Source organism: Canis lupus, chromosome 10, assembly GCF_048164855.1.
Source record: "Canis lupus baileyi chromosome 10, mCanLup2.hap1, whole genome shotgun sequence".
NCBI lineage: Eukaryota > Metazoa > Chordata > Mammalia > Carnivora > Canidae > Canis > Canis lupus.
In genome coordinates, this window is record NC_132847.1 from 7082368 (window position 1) to 7106383 (window position 24016).

The window sequence follows — 24016 nt, forward strand, 5'->3', positions numbered from 1 at the left end:
AGTTCCATTATACAGGCATCTGGTAACACAGGTTCATCTCTGAAGGAGGAGGACTGGAGGTCAGAGGTGGGAAAGAAACTCCCTTTTTGTGTTGTACTCTTCTAGGTTTTGTTTTGTTTTTTAATTTTTTTTTAATCTCATGCATGTGTTTCATTTTTTGGAAAAAAACCAAAACTAGTTATTTTTTCAAATCTTTGTCTCCCGAGGCAGACCTGGAACTCAAGCTGCCCAATAGCTGCTAGTTCCCACAGTCTTCCCCAGGACCCCATCCCTTCACAGTCTGTCCAGTCAATAGTAACATTCTGGAAGACAGGATGAGGGTGAGGGGCGTTGATGGGCATTGTGGCATCAAGTGGCAACTCTGTGAGTGTATCTGTGACACGGACGGGTATATATGGTGGTGGGTAGTTTACATAGCACCACAAACCCTTCTGCATGCCATGTGAATGGCTGCCTTATTTATAAGCTTTCAAATAAAAATGTAAATCAACTCAGAAGGGTAGGGCACAGCGAAGTCAAACCGAAAGAGTCAGATGAGCTCAAAGCAAATACCCTTCATATTTTTTATTTTCCATAAACAAGATTCCAGGGCTGTGTATGGGAACTTGATTTTCCCTCTCCTTGCGTGTTCATTTCTGGGCAGCCTCCTGCCCCCATGTCCTCTGGTGACCCTGCCCCTTTCTTGGTGTTCACCTTCCAGGTCAAAGGAAGGCCAAAGGCTGCTTCTTGAGCATCCCTAAAGGATGCCATGCCAGACTTTTGAGAAGCAGAATGCGTGTCTTCTTTTGGGAATGGTCACCTTAAGACTCTCCCAGAACAACTATTCCCAGAGAGGAGAGGACATTGCCTGGACTGGAGAGAAGATAGGACTTCAGCAGAGCGAAGAGGGCAGGGTAGAGAGGGACCCACTGTACTGGCGTATGGCCTGTTAAAAAGTATCCTTCATCCTACCCTGGCGTCTCTTTTTGGAAGGCCAGCTACAGGGCACTGCCCCCTCTTACCTTTCCACTTCTCTGCTGAACAAACACTGATCTGGGTGCCAAGCCAGGAGCAAAGGCTCATTTCTTCTTCCTCGGTTCCCCTTCTCTCCCCAGAGTCCTTTGCAACCACTGTGATGCTGCTTCTCTCACTGGGGAGGGAGACAGTGGCTTCAGAATCCAGTTTCAACTCCACCTTGAACCTTGGAGGCAGCTGCTGCCCCCTGGATCGCGTGTGTTCCCTTCTCCTCACTCCACGAGTGGATGCTGCTCTGTCCACAGCTAAATGCAAACACATACTGCACCGCGAGCATAAACCCGTGTTTGCCAGACCTGTCAGGACTACGGAATCGCCTGGAGAGCTTCACAAATTAAGGATGCCTGTGTCCCACACCCAGTGATTGTGACTTAATTGGTCTGGGGGGTGCGACCCCAGGGCTTTGGAAATTTTCGTAGATCCCCAGGAGATTCTCCTAACCAGAAAAGTTTGGGAACCGCTGGTTGAAACAAATGGAATCCAAATTATAATCCTAATCCTTCCATTTCAGTGCCTTTAGCTCTACCCAGGGATAATTGATCATGATTCAAAAAACTTGTACTTGGGCCAGCTGCATGAGGTGGCTTTTAAAATATCGAAGTCTATTTTGTGCCCACCTACCTCCATGCCAAACCACTAAGAAAATATAATTTAATCCATTAAAAATGACAAGGAGCCGGGCAGAGACTCCTTTACTCCTTTTCTAGCATGAGGTTTGCAACATCTTTTTAATGTAAACACAGACAATAGGTATGTTCTCTTTTATGACAGAGCTGAAATAAAGCAGACCTAATTAACCCTCCCAGATGCTATGGAGTAGAGGCCATGCGAATCCTGGGTTAGGAAGCCTATCTCCCAGCCTTATCAAAATGGCTTTTCTCCTCAACTGTGCCCCAGTAACCTGGGAAATATAAATTTTGATTACTGATGCCTCCATTGTTAGTAACTGACGATACATCATCAGTAGCTGGTCACCAGTGTCAGCCCAGACTTAATTATCTTAGCTGAGGAAGAGAGTAACCCCACGAAAGAAATGCTCTCCAATTAAAGCAGCATAGAATATGTGATTTGTCTCTCTGGCGATATTCAATTCATACTCCTTTTCATGTTTTTTGTATGGTCTTCTTTTCCTCATTATAAGCTCAGAGTTGGGAATCATGGGCTCCCTAGCAAGAAACAAATACCAAGAGGGCAGCTGTCAGGCCCTGAAAAAAAATCACGAACAGTCGCCACCAAAAACACAACAGTAATTATAGTTTCACTAGCAAATGCTATAGTTAAGGTTACAAACCTCTTTCAATGCAACCATTTATTTTTACAGGTTCCTAACCTCTAGAATGTATGATTATGTGTGTATACTCACTCTCTCTCTCTCTCTCTCTCTCTCTCTGTCTCTCCCTCTCTCTTTTCAGAAGATATTCTTTAAGGGCCAAATGTTCTATGCTTTGTCTTAGCTCTTACTTCAGGGACAAGGAAAACATTTTTTTTTTACTAGCACAAGAAACAATATTTTGGGCACAGACCTCTTAACTCTTCATCTTCCCTGTCTTGGTTGTTTTTCCCACCTCACCTGTCCCAGGTGTTCCTTTATCCCGGGGACAAGTACAAAAGTTGGTCTTCTCTGAGACTAACTTGACCCTGACTACTTTGTAAACATGGGCTTTGTTTTGGAGCTTGGACCGTTTCAGAAAACAATCACTGCGCACCTACTGTGTGCCAGGTATGATCTAGGGACTGAGGATTTCTCAGTGAACAAAAGAAGTCTTTGCTCGATTGGGCTTGTGTTCCTTCTAGTGGGTTTCCATCCCATTCCTTCTGTTAGTAGATAAGTGGCCATGGGTTAGTTTATTTATAATCTCAGTAAGACCTGGGCTTGTCCGCTACAAGTGGGATAATGACGCTTTCTCTTCATATGGTTGTTATTAGGACTTAGAAGTACCCGCCTGTAAAGAGGTGTTTAATAAATGTGTGCTTCCATTTTCTTCTCAATCCCCTTTGAGCCTGAGGTTGGCATTTGGAAACCCGGAGGTATCCTCACATTTCCACATTTTGGATTTTGTACACTTAATGCATCACTGGTTTCCTAAAAATACTGCCTCACTATAGTTTGTTGTCCTCTTCCCCCAAATTCCAACCACAGCCTCTGAGTCTCGCGTGGCCACTGTACACACGGGTTTCCCTGGCACACAGCTGCCCTTCTCAGAAGACAGCAGCTGCAGCTGGGTGCTTAACCTAAACTTTACTGAAGTTTAAAATTACTCCTTTCAGGAGGGAGGGCTGCGCTTTTTATGATGCAGTTTTCAGAGCCACATCCATGTGAAAAGGAGGAACCATTGTCTGTGGTCACTGGTGTTCCTCATTATTGACCTGGCTTATTCATATCCCTCTTTCCAGCCACTGTACAGGCACCTCACAGGGAGAGGCCCTTTTACGAAAGACACCAGAATTGAGTATTGATTGTCTGTGTTTATGAACAAGACACTGTGTCAGGCACTGTGGCCAGTATGAAAGGTAAGGGATGGCTAATGCAGAAGACCTTGGGAAGCAGGCAGTAGTGGTGCCCTCTGGAATCCTCCCACCTGACCTAGCAGTCCTAGGCGAGGCCTTGTCCCAGTGCCATGGCTTTTCTGCCTATGCCTGGGATTAAGAATGTACACCAGGGTCTCAGTGAACCGCCCACACCAGTGAGGTTGAGCATTTCTCACAAGTCAGTGGAATTGAAGGAGTTTGCAAGGATGGCTCCAACTGGATTTTCTCATGCTTTCTCTTCTCTGTTTTCATTCCTTTGTATCTTATATCACTCGTCCCTTGACTAGGGAAGAGTGCTTTCCCCATTGATCCCCAACCTCCTGCCCCACCCACTTCTCCATCCCATTCTTTTTCCTACCTTGAAAATTCCTACCCCTTCCCTTAAGACACTCACTGTTCAACAAATATCACTTCCTCTGTGAAGTCTTCCCTGATACCCACCCCCCAGTTAATCACTAATCACTCTCTCCTTTCTTCCACATGAAAAAGCTCTATCAGAGTGATCCAATTACCATTATTTGTTTAGTAATCTGCCCACCACGAGACAGTGAACCTGGCAAGGCCTAACAAATGTTTGATGGACAAACAAATGGATCAGTAAACAAGTAATCAAATACACAGTCTCTGTTCTCAGAGGATTTACAATTTATGGGGCATGCGGACATATCAATAACAAATTGCAAAATAAAGTACAAGTACCTATGCACTATGAGAAGAATGCTACACATTGTAAGTTTTAATTTTTCTAAGATTTACTCACCTAGCTCACTTTGTCATTACATTGGAGCCTTGGAGCAGTTACCATAAATTGCACCAGAGTTTTCTTTTAAAAAGGCCTTAGTACTAGCTGGTCTCAGAAACCCTATTTATGTCTATATGCCCTGGTAACACACATCAGACTGACGTAGCGTTTGCCTTTTACTTGCATATACAGGCTCTTGAAATATAAATGTAAGAGGATGGTATTGGTGCAGTAACAGGAACACCTCCACATTCTTTGAAATCCCTGACCTAGTTACATTACTGAAAGCATAGCTTAAGTGCATATAATGCCCATCACGCAGAAGAAATTGTTATCTTGAGAAAAGTAAATTTTGCATTCCCCAAGTTCTATATTATTAAATCTGTGACCTTAATATTGCATTAGAGTAGATACTTTATTCAATTGTGTGGACAATGAAATAAAACCTCAGAAAGATACAGCTGGCCCAGAATCCCCTGGGTGTAAAGAGATGATATTTATTTTATCTACTCCTGACAATGAAGTTTAAATTGTTACTTAAGGCTCCTACCAGCAAAATGTCCATCCAGACAGAGGTTAATTCTTCACAGTCATACTTGACATTAAACATTTTGTCATCAGAGCTAAGCAATTGAACATTGCTGCCCTAAAAATGGGTGGAGTTGGATCTTCCAAAATGCTAGATAAAGAAAATTAAACATGGCCAAAAAAGACAATTATTGCCAAACTAAACAAATGGACTTGGGGCTTGCAAAATAAAACTATTTCTAATGATTCAGTGCAAGGAATATGTGGACTTCTTTTCTATGCAGAGGGAAGTATATTTCACATAAGTATTTTGAGAAAGTCATCTTTTGTACCCAATAGGCCATGAAAAGATACAAGTATACATGAGGTTGGAGAAGGAATTCTCCATCTTCCTCTGAATAACTGATGTTTTAGCTCTGTGCTGGGACAAAGGGATAAGATCCCATGTTCTCATGTCTCTCTGTCAACCCAGTTGGTTCTCAGAAGTCTGATGGTTCATATTAAGCAGTCAAGAGTTAACAGCATAGCCCGAAAGCCAGTAACAACTTTCAGTTAAAAGTCAACCCTGAGACCACAAAACCTTAGATAAGATTAAATTTTAACATCCAAACCGCTCTCAACTGATTAACTCTCAAGTCTAACTAAACACCATAAAGCCATCCTGAAAAAGGAACAAAGACACAACTTTGAGGTCCCTCCCTCTTTCCCCCAAAAAAGAGTGTGTGTGTGTGGGGGTGGGGTGGGGGCGGAGTTAGGGAGAGAACATACAGAATTTACTTTAATTACCAACTTGTGTAGGATGTAAAGTCGCAGGTTACAGCTTCCTGGAGGTCAGATCATTTTAGTGAAGGTGGCCCTACAGCAGTTTGCACTCGCCAGGCTCAGCAGAGGTTAAACACCTAATCAACAAAACGTGGAGCCCTCTCTACCGCTTCCTTTTCCTTTTTGCATTTCCTCTCTTAACAATTGGATACTATTCTTGAGTGATTAGCGTAGCGCATGGTCTCTTTTCTCATTTTCCAACTTCATCCTTTGGAACCAAAAGTAAATAACAAGCCTGCATGAGCTTCCTGCCCTGTTTCTCCCTTACAAACACAATGCAAACACAATGCGGACTTCTGGAAGTGCGCATTTAAAGGACGGTCCACAAAAAAATAAAAAATAAAAAAAAATAAAAATAAAGGACGGTCCACCCCCAGCGCGCGCGCACACACACACACACACACACACACATCCCCCCCTCCTGCCGCGTCCTGAGGAGCAGCGCCCCTCGCCCCACTCCATCCCCCTGGGCCTCCGAGGTAGAGGAGGTAGAGTGCTCACGCCGCAGGAGCAGTTGATTAGCCAGGCAGCCAGCTCAGGTAAATTAACTTCGTGACACAGATGACTCTGTATATGTATTAAGTAGACCTTTGAAACTGACGAGGTTCAAATTTCCACTCAGCTAATGAGCCTGCGCTAGGACCTTGGCAGCAGTGTCATCCTTCTGCCGCCACTAAAAGCCTTCCTGCAGCCCTGCACCCTATCTTTCGGTCGGAAAAGTAGGCTGAACCCTAACAAGCTGCCAAGCTTCCAGAATGCAAACAGCAGTAGTTGCCTATCTGTAAGTTGTGATTGATGGCACCCAAAAATGCACGCTCCTTCATGGACAGTCCAGCCCGCAACAAATTAGGGATTTAAACCTTTGCGCTGGGCAGATAGCCAGTGTATTGTGGGGGGCTGCTGTGGCTCTATAATTATATCCAGCCCAATAATCATCTATTCTGCTGCTGTGACCGGCTGGTACCCGGGGACTTTAATTTCACTGTCCCCCTCCACCAGATAATGCCTGACCCCGTGTCACTCTGTGCAACACACTGAAGGAGACAAATGAGTTTTTCTCTGACTCTGTTAAATTAACTAATGGATTCTGGTTGTGAAACTGGCATAATAATAAGCCAAGGCTCTGCGGGTACTGGGTGGACATGTAAACGGGCCTCTTAAGGGTGTTATTAACTTCAGGTGTTAAAAGAGAAACAAAAACAAAGAATCTGGCCAGTGTCAATAAAGAAATCTGTTTAGTATGAAGAGTGATAAACAGAATACTTTATATTTCAACCAAGTACTTTAATATCTTTTAATATCTTGAGACACAGCTCGAAGAGAACTATTCCAAACTAGATCTAGAACTAAGTATTAAGTGACCAACTTTAATCAGCATCTCCCCCTTTTGAGTGCTATGTTTTGTTCTTCTAATCAGCAGGTGGCTTTTATTCGATATGGCTGTACAGCCATCCATTTGAAATAAATATAAATCCTTAAGTATCTTAGAATGAAAATAACCACTATTTACATTACCTTCATTCTACTGTAAAAGGCACTATTACTTATAATAATCGGTAAAGGGCATCATAGTCTGTATAGTAGGGCAATTGTACCAATTCTAGGGTCGTAGCTAGACAGACACTCCCTGTTACACACGGCCTTAATTTTTAATACGTTATTTTTCTTTCAGTTCACTAAAATATTGTGGGTTTCATTTTCACGCAGCTGAAAAGATAAATGTCCTTTCCCATGTTCCCATCAGAACTCTGCATGTTCTGGGAGGTTAAAAAATTATAACTCAGCTGTTCCATACTGTATTAAGACTGAAATTTGGCATCCCAGATGTGAATTTGTTTCTAAACGGAAACAGAATCTGGTAAGTTTTTTTAAGAGGAAAAAATATTTTAAAAGCTTACTTTATTATTTAAAAAGACTCCTACTTGTCTGCTTTGTTTTAAGCAAAACTGTGTACAATTTGTATACAATCGTATTTTGGGCTTCTAAAGAGTGAAAACCCATATTAATCTAAAATTTTTACCTTTAAAAACAGGCTCTGGAACATATATATGAAGAAGTTGTAGAACCTTCCTTAATCAAGTGACCAAAAAATGCCTGCTTGCCATCATTTTAGGTGGTGTATTTTCAGAAGGGGTCCCTCTGCTCAAGAGGGATTGATTTATTTTTGCAAAACAGTCACATTTTGTTGTGTTTACCATGTGTCAGGCTCAGATCTAAGTCTTTCTTTTTAATGTTTTATTTATTTATTCATGAGAGACACACAGAGAGAGGCAGAGACACCGAGAGAGAGGCAGAAACACAGGCAGAGGGGGGTAGGCTCCCCACGGGGAGCCCTATGCTGACCGGATCCCAGGACCTCAGGACCCCGGGATCACGACCTGAGCCAAAGGCAGACGCTCAACCACTGAGCCACCCAGGTGCCCCCAGATCTAAGTCTTTATGTGTAATGACTCACTTAATCCTCACAGCCCCTTGAGACACATGCCATTATTATTCCCATCGTACAGGTGAGGAGACTTCCCGGGGTCACGTATCAGTAAGTAGGGTTATATGGACTTGAACCCTGGGCAAGCTGGCTCCAAAGTCCACATCTCTAACTACTAGGTACCCTGCCCACTAATTATAGTATTTCCCAAATCCTGAGTTTACTACACGTTTCGTAAGTATCTATTAGTCTGTGCATGGGGCATTGTACTAGACATTGGGTGGTGAGGAGGGTGGGGGGAGGGTCTGGAGTGGGGAAAAAAGAGGGAACACAGCTTTAAGGATTTAAAAATCCACATTTCCGACCACAGCTCTGTAAGCCAGGTGGACCCAACATCCTGACCGTACACACACTAGACGTAACGAACCCTTCCTTTTCCCATTGGTCCTTCCAGTTTGAGGAATAGTGGGCCCCAGGAGTTAGTCTCTCTGAGGCATTTGGGTCCCTGTGGGGGGTATAACTGCATGCTCAGATCCAGTCTACCTGGACACATTTCCAGGGCCACCCTTGTGAAAGCACCGAACCCCAGTGGTCCAAGTCCTCCCTTCCCTTCCAAGGCCTGGTCCCTTTCCCTCAAACTCCGAAACAATGCCTTTGGCCGTGGTTGGCTTTGAAACTGCTGGCACTTGCTGCTCTGTCACACACAAGCCAATTGTTAAAGTGTCATTAGCACAGACCCAGACAGAGATGACAGGTATAAACAGTTTATAATTTACAAAGTGCAGGATCAGGTTTCCCCATGCCCTCTGCCAACAGCTCACCAACACACCTTCACTTGGCCCTGTGTGTGTCCCCTACACATTCTTACAGCCCTGTTCTAAAATGAATCCTCTGCACCCCTTACATGACATTTTGTTCTTTCGAGTCCTTTAAACTGTCCACTCCAACTATGCAAAGCTACTGATCAGTTTCCAGGTCAACATTTTAAAACGTGGCGCGCAACTAAATAAACACATGTGCCACTGAATACTCTGCATGGGCTGTTTTTCTACTCAGAGCTGCAGGCTTCCTTGTTTGTTCCCTCCCTGTCTCCCCATTTTTTTTTAAACCCTTGGTGCGCCTCAGCAGTGCACATGAAGGGCTGGAAACGAGCAGCCTTTAAGGAGCCCGGCCGCTGCTGCTCTGTGCGCAGATGTGGGATTTCTGATGCGCTTTCGGCCTGCTTAGCGCTTAGCGGCCTTCGCATTTTTCACTGCTGACATGTTTCAGTAAAACTTCTGACTAACTGCAATACTTGGGGGAGGGGCGTTCTGGGTGAGTGATTTCCTGGTTAAACTGAAAGTTATTTAGAAAGCCCTTGTTATTGAAAATCTTTCCAAAGTACATCAGGGCGCTCTTCTCTGGAGCGAGGCAGCACTGCTGGGGAAGGAGCGTGCAGAGCTGTTTGGAAGGCTGCAGAACAAATGTGGCGAAGCTGCAAACTGCTCCTCGGTCCTGGTTCTTGGCTCAGAAGCAGCCCCTCTGGACTGGCGAGGCAGTGGGGCCCTCCTGTTCTCTTCCCAACCCCTCTCCCATCTCAAGGCAGAGGCCTCACCTCCACCAGGTGGATAAGACTGAGGTCCTCCCTTACCTTTCTGCACCTCCAGGCTTCCGGGGTCCACCGGCACCCAAGGCTGCCCCTTCCTTCCCATGCCTTTGGCATCATCTCCCACCCTCCCCCAAAGAGGCGGCTCAGCTCTTGGCCCTTTCTCTCCCAGTCTGTCGATGTGCCCATAACCACCAGAAGTGCTCTCACTAAGCCCAAAGACAGAACTCAGTGGCTTATCTCAGCAAGCTTGTGGGTCATTCCTGAACACAGCTGGAGCTCCCTTCCCTCTGTCCATCCCCACTGCCATCACCCCTGTGCTGAGTTGTGCTGAATTCGTGTGTAGAGAACCTAAATGAGACCTTGTGACTCGGCTGCTCCCCAGGGTGCTTGGAACAACATGCAGACTCCTGTAAGCTGAGCTCCTGAGAGCCCTGCCCCCTCCTCCTTCACATCCCACCCAGACGGTCTTTTGGGTCCTGAAATACCTGAAAGCTCCTTTTTATTTACTTGACAGAGAGAGAGAAGAGAGAGAGAGAGAGCATAAGCAAGGGGAGCAGCAAAGACAGAGGAGCATCAGACTTCCCCCTGAGCAGGGAGCCCGACATGGGGCTCGATCCTAGGACCCTGACATCATGACTCCAGCAGAAGGCAGGCGCTTAACCAAATGAACGGCCGTTCACACTCCTCCTAGAGCTCCTTCTTGCCTGGAGAACCCTCTGCCTAGAGAACTCTTCCCCCTGGGCTCCCCTGGCTGTCTCCTCGTCCTCCTGTGGATCTTAGTTCAGATGTTCCCTCCTTGGGGATCTGTTCTGTGACCAAACCATCTATGTGGGTTCCTGACATCCCCCCTTCACCACAACAGTCTTTTTCATGGCACCTTATTCTTGTCCTTTATGCTAGTGACCACAGACTGTAATGGAAAATGGACTTGAATGCTTGCTGTTTGAATGTGCCTCCACTAGACGGGAGTCCCATGAGTCCTTGAGTCATGTCCTTTTTATCCACCACAAGACACTCAGTGCTGAGCCCCATGTGGAGCACATAGTTATTGAATGAATGAATGAATGAATGAACAGTTGCATAAAATCTATACTTTTAGTACAGAAGCCTTTTCTAGAAGGAACACAGCCAAAGATATAACTGAATAAGGAATGACTAGAAGAAATTCACATTTTAAGCTTTCTAGCATTTGAAATGCCTTACTCATCCTTACATATACATAAACCAGGCCACTCATCCTGGGGGAGAAAAGCATTTAGCCTAATACACATACCTGTCCTTTTCTAAGGAAATGAGGTTCTAAAGAAAAGACATTGTGTTGAGAGACACTGTGTTGAAAATAATGACCAGGGTGGCGTGAAGGCAGACAGGAAGGAGAGCAGCCTGGTGCCCCAGTGAAAGGAGTTCAGTAGGAAGAAGAAGTAAACTGGTGGGGGGTGACCTTGCCCAACTGAGGAGGCTAAAGTTAGATCAAGTAACAAGGTCATCGGCCTGGCGGGGAAACAGGGAAGCAAGGGGGATGCGGAACTGCAAGTCTGCACAAACGCAGGGTTGGCCTGGCAGTGGTTAGGGGAAACAGACAGGAGAGATTTGGGGGAGATGAGTAGAAATTGCAGTGATGAACAAAAGGCACAGTGGCAGAAGGAGGCTGTTGTGGGCACAGACGAGTAAGCAGCAGCGGGTTCTTGATCAGCAGGTGTTCTTTGGGTTTTGTGCAGTTCAAAACTGATCAGGGTAGTATGGCAGCTATCCTGACTCTGTATCCTGACTTTACAAATGGGTGTCTCAGGTGCGAGTGAAAAATGTCAAGAAAGAAGGCTGCCTGCAACCTGATGGAGAAAATGGGCAGCTGCCCACCAGCTGAGCTGCAGCTGGCACCCTACAGCATTCCTATTTGTGTTGGTGACCTGCCTATTCCAGGACAGTGGAAACGGGCTAATCTGGGGGACGGGGTGGGGGGCGGGGGGAATTAGGCACCTTCCATCACCCGTTCAGCTTTGGTTGAGGTCATGACATGACAACTACAGGACGGGAGGTGCTGCTCCAGGGGCTCCTCCTGTAAATGATTTTGTAACACAGGCTACACCCGCTTCCCTTGATTTTTCATCAATCCAGATTTTCCTCTATTGAGACTGATTAGAGCAGGGATCTTCTAGAACGTTCTAAACCAGAAAGAGACACTAGTCATTTTGCATAGCTCTTTAGTTTTTAAGGCATTAAAAAAAAAAAAAATAGAAGAAATGAAATGCTACCCGTGAAATAGCTTCATCAACTCAATCCTGTTTACTCAAAAGGAAATGATTTTGGATAAAGATGCCCACCTGGCTTTTAGTTTACCCAGCTCGGTCTACCTGCGAGGAAGATAATAATTTCCCTTGCATCGGCAGGTTCTCTCGAATCATCTGTCAGAGAACACAGAAGGCACAGTGGCAAGGCCGCAGCCAACACCAGTAAATCTGCCTTCATCGCCCTCCGCCTCCCTGTTGCAATTAGATTAGTTCTTTGGTATTATTTTAAGAGTGATTGGAATTTAATTTTAGTTGGGAAGAGTCGAGTCCATTGTTTACTTACAAACAAACAAAAGAATCCTCTCCCCTGCACTAGGATTCCTGCTTGGCTGGTTTTAAATAGATGAGGCTGACCAGATATTTACCATCAGCTTGGTGAAGAAAGAGACATTGTCCCAGGGAAGCAGAGTCATGGGAACCGAGTGCACGCAGAGATGAACTGCTAACTGGGAGCCGGCCCGGACCAATCAGTCTCCCTGTACATTTCACGGAGGTGGGACCAAAACAGGAAAAGAAAAAGTCCCTAAGTGCCAGCGTGTTGGGAAGACCTCATGGCAATAAAATTGTGAAACAAATGGCTGACAGGCAAACAACAACAACAAAAAATAACAGCCAAGCGGCAATATGCTTATCGGGGTTTGACCAAGAAAAAAGGCCCCCGATCTTTCAGTCAGTGATCACTGGCAGAAATCCCAGGTCCTGCAACTCCTGAATAGCGCCATGTGCGCGGCTTCCTTCAGGTAGGGCATTGTCAGCCGCGAGATGTTCTCAGCAGTCAAGGAACAGCTGCACAATGCAAGCAGCCTCTGAATGGCCCGAGAGCTTTTTATTCAGGCCTCGTGTGATCTCCAAAAAAAAAAAAAAAAAAAACACCCAAAACCAAAAAACCAACCCACTGGTGTTCTTTTGTGCTTTACAAAAGCTGTACTTTTCTAGCTCCAAGTTTAAGACTCATGGGCTATTAGCAGAGGCAAGATGGACAATGTATTAGCATGTGTAGAAAAGAAAGGAGTAGGCGTGCCTTAAAATCGAGTCCATAGTAAGAGCAGCCCAATATTTGGAACACCTACCCAGCCAGAAGCAGTTCAGACAAGCAGTTAGAAGTCAAGTATTTTGATTCACAAGTTTTTGATGAAAATCTTTGGGCAACAGCCTCACACAAACATGTATGCACACGCGTGCACACACACTCACAGAGACCTATTGCTAGGAAACCACAGCATGTATTCGTAACAAATGAATTTCTTGACAGTATGGTGGGAACAGAAAATGCAGGATGGGGACAGAACAGTTCGAGCTAGGGATCAATTAGTCCAGTACTCGCGTCTGCAGAGAATCCTGTTCTTCTGGAGAAGTTAAGTGACTTGCCCAAAGACACACAGATACTTCACAAACAAGCCCTGAAGCCCCCCCTTAGGAGCAGGGAGCACGTCCTGGTACTTATATGCTACCCTGCACGCTGCTCAGTGTTCAGGGGTCAGTGGAGACCAGATTGTGGATTTTACCATCAGTCTCATCTGGGCTTGAACCCCTAGAACTGTTGTTTTCCTAGGAAAAAATTCCTTTACTCTTCAGAATTTTTTTTAAAGATTTATTTCAGAGAGAGAGAGTGAGCACAGTGGCAAAGGGCAGAGGGAGAGGGAGAGAGACTCACAAGCAGACAACCTACTGAGCGCAGAGCCCTACATAGGGCTTGATCTCATGACCCTGAGATCGTGCCCTGAGCTCAGGAGTCAGAGTCTTAAACGACTGAGCTACCCAGGCCTCCCTACTCTTCAAATCTTAACTAACTTAACTGAAAAATGGGAATAACAGTAACACATACCTTTAGGGTTGCTGCAGAGATTAACTGAACCAATAGGAAGCACTAAAGAAATGTGCGTTACTATGATTATTGCTATCAGTAGCAGTAGTTGGGTTTCTACCTGCTTGGGAATTTTAACACGTTTGGGGAAAAAAAGAAAGAAGGAAAGAAGGAAAGAAGGATGACGGGCACTGGGGGTTATTCTGTATGTTAGTAAATTGAACACCAATAAAAAATTAAAAAAAAAAAAATAAATAAATAAATAAATAAAATAAGAAAAAAAAAGAAGGAAAGAAGAAAGAAAGAAAGAAAGAAAGAAAGAAAGAAAGAAAGAAAGAAAGAAAGAAAGAAGAAAGAAAGAAAGAACAAACAACATACAAAATAACCACAAAGATACAGGAGTATGCATATGAGTAATAAATGTAAGACAGATCACATGAACAAAACATTTAATTGCTTTATATGCTCTTAAAAACCCAGGCCACATGCTCTGTAGGAATAACTGTCTGTGCCGTCCTCACCAAGGAGTATTATACCTCCAGTCCATCTACTTGGGCTCAGTGGTTTGAGTCTGTTTTTTCCAATGTTAGTAATAGGCGTTTGCTGATTGCTTAAGAATGTTTTATCTTCCTCAAAATAACAGATTGATGGCCTTAAAATTTTTTTCCTGCTGACCAGTGGGTGTCCTGAAGTAATTAATTTGGGTGGCTAAGATGCCCACCTGACACTCGGCAGAGCCACCCAGAGTGTTGGGATCATGAACTCTTTCGTGTCCCTGGTACTCCCGTGTTTTGTAGTTCTGTTCAGAGGAGCAGACTTTCACTGGAGTGTTGTTAGATGTGATTCTGTTTTCAACAACAATTTGTAATATTTTTGTCTGTTACCTTGGTTAACATATTATGTATCTGTTTGAATATACTTCCTAGGTGTTTTCCATGTACTTGGAGTTGGCAGTGTTCTTCCATGGAAGTCATTCATAGAAAATACCATTTTTAGTTGTAATGGTATTGAAAATACCATTTTCAGTTTAGAGACAAATTTTTCTTCATTGTATATTATAAGATGCAGTTTTAACCATCTGTGCCTTACCCTTATGTATCACAACCCAGCGCCCCCACCTCTGGAAGTTAGAACAAACGGCTTTGCTTTCTTCAGCACTAGACAACTTTTTACAACGAGATTTTAGTTGTGTTGCGATGATCTGGGCAAACATTATGTGGTAGTTCTGCTTCCTAAAGCCAGAGGCAATATTGGGTTGTTTGGGTAGTTTTTGTTGGATTCTGGTGTTCCTTCTGGGATATATTTCACATAATCCTGGTTTTAAGGCTGTTAAGGATCTACAGATTATTGAGTATGCACATTACCTGATATGCGATGAAAAGCAATTTTTGTGTTTTGCAACCTGAGAACAAAACAAATCATTGACAGTCGTCACTTCCAAGAATTGTCCTTCCCCCAAAAGGGAAGGGAGTGCAGGGCAGCACTCTTAGGTTACGCTCCAAAGAAATGGCTCCCAATATTCCAATGCGATAACCCATACCTTCCGTTGCAGTACATTCTAATCATTCCTCTAATGCTGACACAGGTGGCTTTTTAAAAAGTTTGTGCCTGATTAATTCCCCTCAAATTAATGGGGAATTAATAAACATACATGATGGATTTCCTTCAATAACTTGATTTTCACTACTAGAACTGTTGACACCATTTCTATCAGTGGTAGATGCTCAAATTAAATTATTACAGGTCTTTGAAGTCCAGATACTTTATATTTTAGTCTTTATTTTACTTCTGTCCTGGACTTTAACCTTTTGATTTTTACATAAAAATTTAATTATTCAGGTCATCAGTCACATCAGTTTCTTTTTCTAGTGTATCATAAATTAACACTAGACTCAGAATGCATTATATTGCTTTCGTTAATTTTTTATTTGTTGAGTAAGTGCTCTTGGGAATTGTCTGATGCCATTCTTAGTTGTGTTAAGTCTTACTTCAGTTACAGGCTCATCTTACTCATTTTCTTGTGATAAGCTGTGTATTTTTTTTATTTTTTTAAAGATTTATTTATTTATTCAGAGAGAGAGAGAGAGAGAGAGAGAGAGAGAGAGAGGCAGAGACACAGGCAGAGGGAAGCTGTGTATTTTTTAAAACAAAACTCCTTTACTTACATCGTAGCATCTTGGCTAGGTAAAAGATCGATCTTTATATGCTCTGTCTGATATTTTCTTCAGATAATGAGCTAGGTTTCAGAACCTCATTGTTTTCAGGGCATGTAGTTATTCTAACACAAAGATAGATAAATAAGTTGATAGATAAATATTTTTTTAATTGGGAAAAGTATCCATTATCCTGCTTTTGATTCACATTCTTTTCAAATACCACTTTCAAAGCAGGTCAGTAAAGTATGGCTACGGTAAATGCAGGTCATCTGGATCCTGTCATCATTACAAACCTTCAGCAGCGAAGCCGTTTTCTGGCACATGCCTGTGGGTTGTCTCCACCATTGCAGAGACCCCTGGAAAAACTGCCTATCTCTGGATAAACCCCTGCTTCAGGTGTGCTCCCAAAGATCCTCTGATTTCTGGCTATTGTTGCTTTTTCAGTCACTTCTATTAGGAGGGGCTGTCCCCTTGTCCTACATGGAGATGCCACTTTCATCTCTCACTGTCAGAACCATGACATGGCAAGATGAGGGAGGTGGAGCATGAAGCTGCACTAGAGTATTGCTCCAACATTCCCCGTTTGCTTGGAATCAGACATGTTTCCCTGAGCCCGATATTGTGTGTAGGCCTGTGTTACAAACCTCATTTCAAGAATGGGGGAGACAGAGAAAGAGGGAGAGAAACATGGCCGAGATGATAATTCTTCGCTCATGTCTTCCTTGGCTGTTGACCCTCATCTGACTGGCACCAAGACCAGCCAACAAGTTCTACTTGAGATCAGCATCTTCTGGCACTTGAGTGACAGTATTATTCTTTCTTTCCTTCTTTTTCTTTAAAGAAGAAAATCCACTTTAAAATCCACTCACAGGAGACCCAGAGAGAGGGGCAGAGACCTAGGCAGAGGGAGAAGCAGGTTCCATGCAGAAAGCCTGATGCGGGACTCGATCCCCAGACCTGGGATGATGCTCTGGGCCAAAGGCAGACGCTCAACTGCTGAGCCACCCAGGCGTCCAAGGTGACAGTATATTTCTGCACAGCTGAACACAGACAGGAAAAAGTCTTGTGTAAATAAAATTTTCCATTAGCGATACTGAGCTGATGTCAGAGCTCTCAACTCATCCCAAGACAGTGACATTCACAATCATGAAAATAGTAAGATGGCAATGTAAGAGACTTACAGTGGAGAGTGTTCAGCCCCACTTGATCCTAACTGGGACAAAACCAAGGAATCAGATCTGGATCATGCCTTGTTCACGCTGCAGAGGCTTGAGAAACATTCATGTGGATCAGCAGTGAGGGGTGGTGGGGGCGGAGGGTGAACACAAAAACAGTTGAATCATAAGCTGGACCGGCTACACAAAATGCTAATTAGCAATGATCATGGTGTCAGGTGCATTTTAGATATTTAAAATCAGAATTCAAATTAACACCACAGGTCTTTTTCACCTGAACTTGTATCTTTTTGCAGAAGTCCTATTATGTCTGTTGTGTGCTGAGGAGGAAAGAGGTGGAGTAACCAAAACTATTATTTTATTTTGTATACGATAACTAGCATTCAGGGACATTTGAAAGCAATATTTTTAAGAGGCAACAAACCCAGACTAGCATGAGTCAGTAAAGGGTTAATTACTATGCATGTCCCTATGCTCAGAGGCCACCCACACAACTTCATCCTGTCACTACCAAGCTCCAGTTATTGTCATTACAAGTTCAAACGCTAATTAATAGTTAGAGTGAACTTGGTAACATCTTACACATGAATGGGTATCTGGGGCAGAAGAAAACTTTTAAGTTCTTTAAGATGCTTTATTTATTCAGTTGAGCAGCTTCATGTGCAGAAGCACATGTCCTGTCGTGGTAAATGCATCGATAGTTGCCGATTCATTTGGACAAGGAGTTTGAGATCATCCTTTCTTACATCCTTTACAGACGAATATCGTCTAACCAAACCATGTAAAGTTCAGGAACCAAGCTATCCTAACTGCCCCATATTCTGGTGTTTATAGAAGGCAAGAATCTAGCCACTTCTTTGGCAAGTAGAGTATCTTGAAAAGGACACTCAGCATTTGCCTTCTCCTTTTCCTGTTCTGTTGTCTTTTATTTGTTCCCAGGAGACCCCCTCCAACCTCTTTATATACAGATAGCATTTTTTGCGAGCCTTTTAGGCTCACAAAAGGACCCGACTGCCCCTCTATCTTTCATTAACAGGGTTCAGAAAACAGTGGTTTTCTCCCCTCTCATTCACCCTAGGCTTCTGGGACTTTTTAAAAAGATTTTATTTACTTATTTGAGAGACAGAGAGAGCACAAGCAGGGGAGCAGCAGAGTGAAAGGGAGAAGCAGGCTCCCCGCTGAACAGGAAGCCCTGTGTGGGGGACCCAGGATTGTGACCTGAGCTGTAGGCCGCCACCTAACCACCACCCAGGCGCCCTGACTTCAGGGAATTTAAAAACAAAACGGGTCCATACATCTACTGCTCAAAGAAACTAAGAAAACAAAATTTAAAAAGGGCAACTATCACACACAACTATCCCAAAAGAATCTGGATTCCTTTGAAGGTTTCTTTGAAGGAAGTTTGACCATGAGCAGATACTAGTGGATCAGGGCAAAACTAGTGGGGGTTTTCATCACTTTAAACCCTAAAGACAGCTGGTTCCTGCATCAGGCTTGGAGAAACAGGATGTGTCTCTGGCTGAACGGTGAGAGGCCCGAGGAAGTGAGGCTGTCCCGCCTCATCCATGCAGGACAACTTCGTACCAGCTCCACCCTCTCCCTCTTTGGTTCTCTAGCCTGGCAACCACTTCCTTTACACTTCCAGAGGCTGCCGCTTCAGCACTGCTTGAAACTTGGCCCTGGTTTTTGTTTGTTATTTGGGAGATAGCAGCATTTTTCATTCTGAACACCGAAATTCTGTGCGTGTACATCTGCTTGAATATCACAAAGCCCAAGTCACATATCATAAAGTTGCAGGTCCCCCCACACCCCCGCCCCAAGTTCAAAAACGACCAGCTTTTCTCTTGCAAGATGATGTCAATTTCATGTTTTAACTGCTAGGGGATGATGATCACTTTCCCGGTCAGGCCTGTAACTGAATTTCTTTAAGGCAAGGAAGTGCTGTCTTCCTATTTTATATCTAAGTTTATACTAGTTTTGGAAAACTCTTAGGACCCCTAGGTTCAGTCGCAGTCCCCTTTGCCTGCTTCCTCCCATGTAGCCGGTGAACAGAAGGACCCAGCTTCTCTATCACCTGGCACCCCTCTGCTCTCACCATTTCTGGGGTAGTCTTCAAAACTGTAGATGAGTCTCAACCTCTTGTTTTTCTCTTGGTCTAGTTTCTGCCAAAAATACCTTTTTCTTCCCGAAATAATTCTCATTACCCTAGAAACCAAACAGTATGTATAGAAATACTTGCTAATATAAAAACAACGCTTATACTTAGCATCTAGGCTCGTGACACTTTATAAGTGAGGACAAGACTCCGTTTTCAATTCGGAGTGGTCAAGACTGATCAGCAGGTGGTCAAGACAGATCAACAGGTGATAAGCATTGGATCTTCTCCAAAGGTTTATAATCTGACTACTTTCCTGACGTTCCAGGGCTGTTTAACCAAGATTAGGTAGCAGAACTACCACCACCCCCGCATGCTGCCCAGAGTCTGTGCTGGAAGAAGAAGAAGAAAAGTAAATAGGACAATTGGGTGAGGCAAGCAAATTGCCTTATGATAACGTAGTCAAGCTTCAGTCTCCTAATCAAGTCTCCTGCGTGGTTAAATTCATGGCCAAAGTAGACCTTTTCACTTTTGTGGTAGATTTTGTAGACTCTGTCTTCTCCTTTACTCTTCCATTAAGTGCTTTTAATCTTTTGGGCAGGTCTTAGAATACGTCTTGGAGGATCTTTGATTATATGGCAGCCAATGTTCTCCGCTGCATTTCTCTTTCAGAATAAATGCCCTTTGTCTAGATAGGAAAACAGAATTCCCTGTGGTCCCTAACCTTTCTAAGAAATAACTTGGGTGCCGGAAAAGCTGGGAAAGACTCCAGGTTTTCTCTTAGTAAAGTATTTACACTTCAGGTTTATTAGCGTGGAAGGCGCTCCTTCTAACGGCTGGCCCTCCGGGTAGCCCTTCCTTATCAAAGTTGGTTTCTGGGATCACTGAGGAATCGCCTTCCCTATCCTCTTTCCCAGGCCTGGGGCTGGGCATGGTCTAGGGCCCAGAAGCCGTGTGCAGCTTCCTTATGTATTTCTCAGAAGAGTCCTACCCCCACCCCCACCCCCACCCCCACCCCACCCCGCCCACATCCACCCTCAGGGTGGTTCTCCCTGCCTGCCAAACAGGACGCAGGGCATTTTATCAAGAAGTTACAGGGATGAAACCAAAATCTGTAATTGCTGTGATATCACCATTTCTAGTCAATGTTTCTCTCGCTTGGTATTTATTGCGTTTAGACTTTGGCACAAGACGTGAAGTGGCAGAGGGTTTCTGGGCGCCTCACCCTCCACCGTTTCCAGGAAACTGTGCGAGAGGCTTATTCACACACCACCTGATGGACGCGGTTGCCCTGGAAAATGGCAGCCCAGGGTGGGAAGGTGAAGACGAGGGCCGGTCTAGGCCCCCCGTGTCGGCCTGGGCTGCCATTCAGCTGGGGCGACCGTATGCTCTGCAGAGAGGCGTCCTGCCGTCCCGCCGTCGTCACGGCCCCGTTCCGTTCTGCCGTCCACGGAGGCTGCAGGGGTGAAGGCAGAAACCCTCGCTTGGCCTTCAGGGCCGGGGAAACACAGCACACGGCTATCTCGTGGGGCTGTCATGATGATTAAGATGGTTTTTAAAGCATTTTGGAAGCAGGAAGCTTGAGCAAGATGGTAGGGCGTCTTAATAGTGGATGGGTGTTGGAGACCAAGGGCAGAGTGTTGGTGTACTGGAGTCGAAGCTCTGAAACCTGACGAGAGCCATAATCCTAAAGGCCCTGAGATTAGTGTCAACTCCTCTTATCACCCAGCTCTCTTACCTCAGCTCCATTTGCCTATGTGGCCTTGGGGCCAACGGGCAAACATTGGGCTCCTGGGACTCTAGAGGCCCCCTCGAGGTCCAGGTAACTACTTCCTTGAGCCACTCTGATTGCTTCACGAAAGATAAACTGCCTACAGATATGCCCACACCCCTACAGCCTAGTCAGCTAGTCATCTAAAGAGTCTGCTCCATTTTCTAAGAGAATCCCGTTTTTGTACTGTACACTCTGTGGTGATGTCCTAGCTCATGTCTGGGCGTCCTTTCAACCAGTGCTTCTCCCATGTGAACGTGTACAACAACCACCTTGTTAAAATGCGGACTCACCTGCGGTCTCTCTGGCATGGGGCCTGAGCATCTGCATTCTGGTCAGCTCTCGGGTGCTACTGCTGCTGGTTGGTGAGCAAGGCTTCAGACCACCTTGTCAACCGGACCACAGGGCTGTCACTAAGCAGTGACTGGGAGCTCTTCCCCAGAGTCAGCCGACTTTCCAGATTGCCTGGAGAGCCCCTATACTCCTCAGCGCAGATCTTATCCTCCCAACACCCTCCAGTTAACACAGCAGCCTCAGGGGGAACCACAATGCCTTCAAAACTCAGCTTTCAAATCCAGAGAACTGTCCTGAGCCCACCCACTCATTTTCCCTGACTCCTAACTCCTCACACATTAGCCATTCCCACCCCTTTTTATTGCTCATTATCACTAGTCTGAGCAAACACAAGCTTCAGCCTGATAAGCAATCAACTGACTTTTCCATAAATATAGATTGCCATGAAAAACAAAGAGAAAAAGGGAACAGAATGGAAAGGTGTTATATATTCAATTTATTTTCGGTTCCGAACCTATTTTTTCCCCTAGACTTGTTGCCTGATTTCCATTAAGTCATCCTGTTTGCTCTTTGCTTTTGCATCAGTTTTTCCTGCTACTCTAGATTTTTAAAGGATTAAAAAAGCAAATCCTTTTTATTCTAGTGGCATCAAAGAAATGGTAGGTAGTAGCGGGCCTGCAAACTACCTAAGTGTCCCAAAGGGCCGCAGCACCGATGTTGCTAAAAAAAAACTTGTATTTGGTTGTATGGAAATATTTGCTTTCATGCTGTTCTTTCCAGGTCATCCTAATTACAGTCCTAGCCAAGGTATATGCTAAACCCTCTAAATGTATTCAAACGACATTTATATTTGTTCATTTTTCAATATTCAAACATATTAAAGTAACTCCTAAGAATTAACTCAAGTGTCAGCAGATTTGGGGGGGGGGGTGCATATTATCAGAAATTAGTGGTGTGTATATATTCTCAAGGTGAAAAGGCCTGCGTTTTAAAGCACTGACCATTTTTTCTCATTCCTGAACTATTTGATTAATATTAATGTACTGATTAAGAAAAGGCCTTTGTTTTTGTCTATTAAGGAAGCTTCTACAACAGAAGCTTTTATTTCATAACAGTATTACTAAGAAGCAAGCATTAAGACTGGCTAATAATGTCTTTGGATCTAAACCAGAGGAGAGGATCAAGTGATGTAAACTGCTATACATCTGATACTTAATAAAAGAAAGCTGAATAATCCCTTGAGTCAACACCCATGAGCGTAAAGCATTCTGCAAATAAAGAGGGAACATGATTAGCACTGTTAATTAAGGTATATTATATGGAGAACCTTACAATATGTAAGCTACTCTTTGAGAGGAGCTAAGATGTCTTTAGGGGCTACAAATGAATGCCATCTGCACAAGTGCTGTACCTTATCCCTGTATATGCCCTACCGCTGGGAGACTCCGGCCGTGTGGCTATCACGGTCATTGTGTAGGACCATCTACCCTATCACTTACATTTGCACCTGCAGACAAGGATGTCTGGCAGCCCTGGAACTTAGTTGTCTAGTTTGGGGTTGATGGGTCTTGAGTTGGTTCCAGAGCTCTGTGGGTACCAACAACAGCTAGGTCTTAGGGCACAGCAAGGGCCAGCTGTAATGCCTCCACCCTCGGTGACAGCTTTCTTTTCTTTCTTTCTTTGCCATTCTTGAGTCTTGATTTACGGACCTTAACTCTTGCTTCCAGGGAGGACTGGCACACTTCCGCTACTGTCCATTTAGCTGCCATGTCCATGTCAGCTCAATAATAGTTCTTAAGGCTCATGGTGCATTTCATTGAGTACATTTATTGTCAGGCTGGAGCAGAAAACTCTCTTTGGGGTGGAGTATGGAGGAAAGTTTCAAGCTTCTGCTGTGGAGGACAGAAAGTGTGCATGTCCTTCTATACAGACAACTTTGCAATGGGCTCTGGAGGGTCAGCATGGGCTGCTAACCTATCTCTGGGTTTTGATGATCAAGAGTTATAAAACAGGTCTCCTCATATTTATATTACATTCAAAGCTCTGTTCAATATGTAGTCTATAAATAAAATTGTATGTACCAGGGCAGCCTGGATGGCTCAGCAGTTTAGCACCACCTTCATTCCAGGGCCTGATCCTGGAGACCCGGGATCGAGTCCCAATGTCGGGCTCCCTGCATGGAGCCTGCTTCTCCCTCTGCCTGTGTCTCTGCCTCTGTGTGTGTATGTGTGTGTGTGTTTCTCATGAATAAATAAATAAAATGTTAAAAAGTAAATAAATAAAACAAAATTGTATGTGCCATGGAGACACTATTGTTGTGCTTAAATAATACATTTATCATTGATAGAACTTCTCCAGCTGGAGGTTTTTAAGATCTGTTTCCCCAAATCCTCATTTCAGTGGGGAAACTGAGGCCAGGGAACAAATTCCTCCCCATAGATTATATACCAAGTCAACAGAAAATACAAGAAGACGACTGTATTCTCTTAGGATATACAGCTTCTATTTACGTGAAAATAGTACTGCCCTGCCCTGCCCAGCCCAATTCCATTAGCCACAATGGATAACCAAAACAATTTTGTCAATATCAAAAAAAAAAAAAAAAAAAAGCCCAACTTTTTTAGACTCTTTTCTTATATGAATGCTGCCTTGGAAGCTAAAGGAATTAATTGGACAAACTCAATCTTCTCTGCTTGCAATTTTTACTTCTAGAAAGAAATATACAGTAATTAAAGCATGATCTGTAGATAAAATATTCCAAACCATTAATTTAAAGGTTCTTGGT

At 44.1% G+C, this 24016-nt stretch overlaps 1 protein-coding gene across 4 annotated transcripts in view; it reads right to left on the reverse strand.

Moving 5' to 3' along the window:
• Positions 1 to 24016, reverse strand: part of SEMA6A (semaphorin 6A) — a 126955-nt gene that overhangs the window by 77376 nt on the left and 25563 nt on the right. The window contains exon 2 of one of the 4 annotated variants that reach the window (XM_072840618.1): positions 1002 to 1129. The exons of the other annotated variants lie outside the window; for them this stretch is intronic. The gene's annotated coding sequence lies outside the window, so the exon portion shown is untranslated. The remainder of the gene's footprint in view (positions 1 to 1001; positions 1130 to 24016) is intronic. 4 annotated transcript variants of the gene reach the window in all.